At 34.9% G+C, this 3,729-nt stretch overlaps 1 pseudogene; it reads right to left on the bottom strand.

The window, feature by feature from the left end:
• Window positions 1–463: 463 nt before the first annotated feature.
• On the bottom strand, window positions 464–2,116 carry LOC121242139 (annotated as a pseudogene).
• Window positions 2,117–3,729: the final 1,613 nt, after the last annotated feature.

Genomic DNA, 3,729 nt, shown 5'->3' with positions numbered 1-3,729 from the left:
AAGTAAAAAAGTCACGTGAAAAAAATGTAAAAAAGTCACGTATGTGAGTGGTTAAATAAATATATATATATACTAGTAAGGGCAAACACGTGCAATGCACGTGTGCCTAGTTGCAAAAACATGAAAAATATTTTTAAAAATAGAAATTTCTTGTAAAAACATGTAATAAGAAATTGAGAGAAAATAACCTAATAATAAAATAATATACATGCCAAAATAAAGTAACACACATCAATCGTAGTAATATACATGCCAAAATAAAATTAGCTAATCATATATCTCAACTATACATCTCAAAATAAAGTAATATATGCATCAACCATAGTAATATATACATCCAAAAAATGTTCACGTTCAAAAGGAAGAAAGCTGTGTTTATGAATTTGAAGGTCTTTTGTTATGCAAGCAGCAGTAATACTTCAAAGCGTCTATTCCAATTGTTGCATCAATGACTTTGCCACATTGGCAGTTGCAGCACTAACGGCAGTTGCAGAAAGGTGGAGTTTGAGCAATGGCGTCAATTCTGGCGAAAAATGTGGTGTTTTGCCACCTTTGTCAACAAAAAATCTACATTGTTAAAGTTCTAGATTTAAAAAGAAAAAAAGCATTATACAATATTCTAACAAGTAAGTAAACGGTTCATACATAAAAACAACAACAACAAAAATGTAAAAACATGCAATCTTATAGTCAGTTTCTTACCAAGTCGGGCGAGTCTGTTGACCCACCTAGGAATGGGTTTTCTTATCAATTTGGTACACACGTCATTGTAGAAATGGTTGCAGTTTTTCGTGATAAGATAGTAAGTATTTCCACAGTACCCTTCAGCTAATTTCTCCATAAAGGCATGGACCTCCTTGGGACCTAGATCAGTTCTTCCTATCAATATCGATTTCCTGAATGTGAAACCAGGACAACGCTTAGGTTCCACTTCAAAAACCCCTGAAGTTCCATGATCGTGTGCTCCAAATGCATATTCAACATCATGAACTGTACCAAAATTAACAAGAAAATCCCACAACCATCGAAAAAGTAAAAATCTAGAACTGCTTAGGATTTGATGGAGTTAACAAATAAGGATATCTACTACAGGATTAGAAAAAAAAAAAAAAAGCATATCTATTACAGAATTTAATTCCCTCATTTACCATTTATTTGGCTGCCGAAAATTAAGGGTCACAAAATAGTTTCATCCATGATTTTCTTGTTTGCTAGAATATTAAGAAACTCGAGCCAACCCAAATAAAGCCACATAGTTAGATATATTTATTTAATTAAAGTTTTTCTTTTCCTCACTTTCCAAACAAAGAAATAATCATGCATACAACACAATTACTTTTCTTTGGAATATATCACTCCTTACTCGATCCTACAAAAAAAAAACTAAAGACGCATGCATATTAATAAAAATCTCCACGGTAAATTCATCAATTTCTAAGCATCCAGAAGAAAAAAAAAATCTGGGTTTCCATCACTCAGCTCCTAAACAAACAGACTACAGATCTGAACTTGAACCCAAGAAGAAAAATGCAACAAAACATGGAATAATAGACATCTTATGACAGCCCCAAGTTCAATTAGCCGTTAAAAAGCTAGCTTTTCATTTCTCTCATTCATCTTCCTTTACTATCTTAGCACCAAAAATCCTAAAAAACGTTTAAAATAAATAAACGACCCATGATTTAAAAAAAGAAAATAAACAGATAAATATAATATAGCCCATGCTATAAAAAAAATCTCACCTTGCACGCCGGAATGGTAGACCCCAAGGCCGAGCTAGTATGCGTAGCCATTAATCGACGTCAGATCGTAAACATTGAGATAAGCTGGACAATAGACTCCAGCTTTGAATAGTTTGATGTTACATGAAGAGAACCAGAAGATTTGGTGGTGATAAAACAGGGTATATTGAAACTATCTCCTGCAAGTAAAAAAGATTCAATATCATGGAAAGAAAACATCATAATCCCATTGCGGAATCACAAACCAAAGTACTTCCAATTTTGGAGATTAACTTCTTAACATACAAAGGCAATATACACAACCGCAAGAGATCAAAAAATCCTGCTAGTGAAAACTGATTATCAAGTGGGTCCAACTCTAAAGTTAGTCTCATTTTGCTTTGCTTTACACATGAGCAGGACCATATAATGAGGTGCACTATTATTGAAATATTGGTTTTTTCAAACTTTTCCAAGTTCAACAATCTGGATTGCTATACTTTGCTAAAATTTTCCCACATTCCTATAAGAGCATTATGATTGAAATTCTTCATGTGCATTTGTTGAGTGCAAGAAAAGTAATCCCTATTCAAGGATTCTACAAAAAGTCCTTACACAATACTTTAAAAACTCCCTATATCAATCCCACGAACAAAAAATCCGCTAGATAAACTAAATATATTAGAAAATCATAAACACAAATAATAAAAAGATGCAAATATAAATACAAAAGACAAATATGAAATCATATAAGCAACTTCATATTTAAACAAATTGAGAAAGTTAAGAGATACCAACAACAACAAGAAGCTCAAATGGAAAAGCAAGGAACCAGAGGCTGGATCTGTTGCAGACGGTGGTTGGCAGCTCGATGGATCTTTCTTACGGTGACAGCACGGAGGCTACGCAGAAATCGACAGAGAGCTGCTGCTAGCTCCTTCAAGAATAACTGCAAGGAAAAAAAAAACGGAACCCACAACGAACAGAAAAACAAAAAGAAAAAAAAATCCAAACTTGGCTTTCGGATTCACACCGTCTCGACGAGAGAAAGAACAATACAATGCAAGAAAAATACAACAAACAGAAGAAGTGAATAAAAATTTCAAAATAGATCTTCAAATCAAGAAGCAACAAACGCAGTGGTTTGAGAACCCCACGCGTTTTCTTTAACAGCGTGTCGGCGCAACGCGCCGCTCCAATTGGCTCCCAATTCTATCGACCGCAAGATCGGCGGGTGAGGCTTCTCCTGGTGGTACGCGTGTCGGAAGATGGTCACCGGAGAAGCTCGAAACGGCTACTCCTTTATTCGGCAAAAAACGTGAAAAAAAAAAAAAAAAAAAAACAAACAAACGAGACCACCGGAGACGATGAAGGGCCTGTGAGAAGAAGGAGGAGAGGAAGAGGAAGAAGGAGCCGAAGCTCTCCTTCCCCCGTTCGGGCGAGCGAGTTTTTAGAGAGAGATGTTTAGTTTCCAGAGAAGGAACTTTCTAGAGAAGGCTGGGTTTGAGAGAGGCATTTTCGAATGGACCATAAAAACGCGGATTGCTACGTTTTAACACCGTTTGATAGTCACTTAACGGAAAACAAGAATTTCCGTTAAGCTCCGTTAAATAGCCACTTATATATATAGAAGATATATATATTTAAAGAGAAAAAAAAAACTTAAATGAGTAAAGCAAAGCAACGTTGTCAGCTTGAGGTCATGTTGAGGTCATGTTCTTGGTGTTCTCAAGAACAGTACTATTCTTTGGAACATTTTCCAAAACTTTGTTAGTGTACGCATTTTGTAAAGAAAAAATAATAATTTCAAAGCACTTTATGTAAAAAGTTAAAAGAAAAAAAAAACTCGTAACTTAAAAAACAAAACAAAACAAAACACAAAATGATAAATAGGAGGGAGTTTCAACTTTCAACCGCCACGGCCAATTATGGAGAGGGATTTGCTAACAGCCTAACATTACTCGCTATTTACCTTTACACCTTAGAGAATTTTTAATGGATTAATTAA

Source organism: Juglans microcarpa x Juglans regia, chromosome 8D (genome assembly GCF_004785595.1).
Source record: "Juglans microcarpa x Juglans regia isolate MS1-56 chromosome 8D, Jm3101_v1.0, whole genome shotgun sequence".
NCBI classification, from domain to species: Eukaryota; Viridiplantae; Streptophyta; class Magnoliopsida; order Fagales; family Juglandaceae; genus Juglans; species Juglans microcarpa x Juglans regia.
Note: the sequence above shows the minus strand (reverse complement) of the source record. Positions and strands in the feature narration are given on the sequence as shown.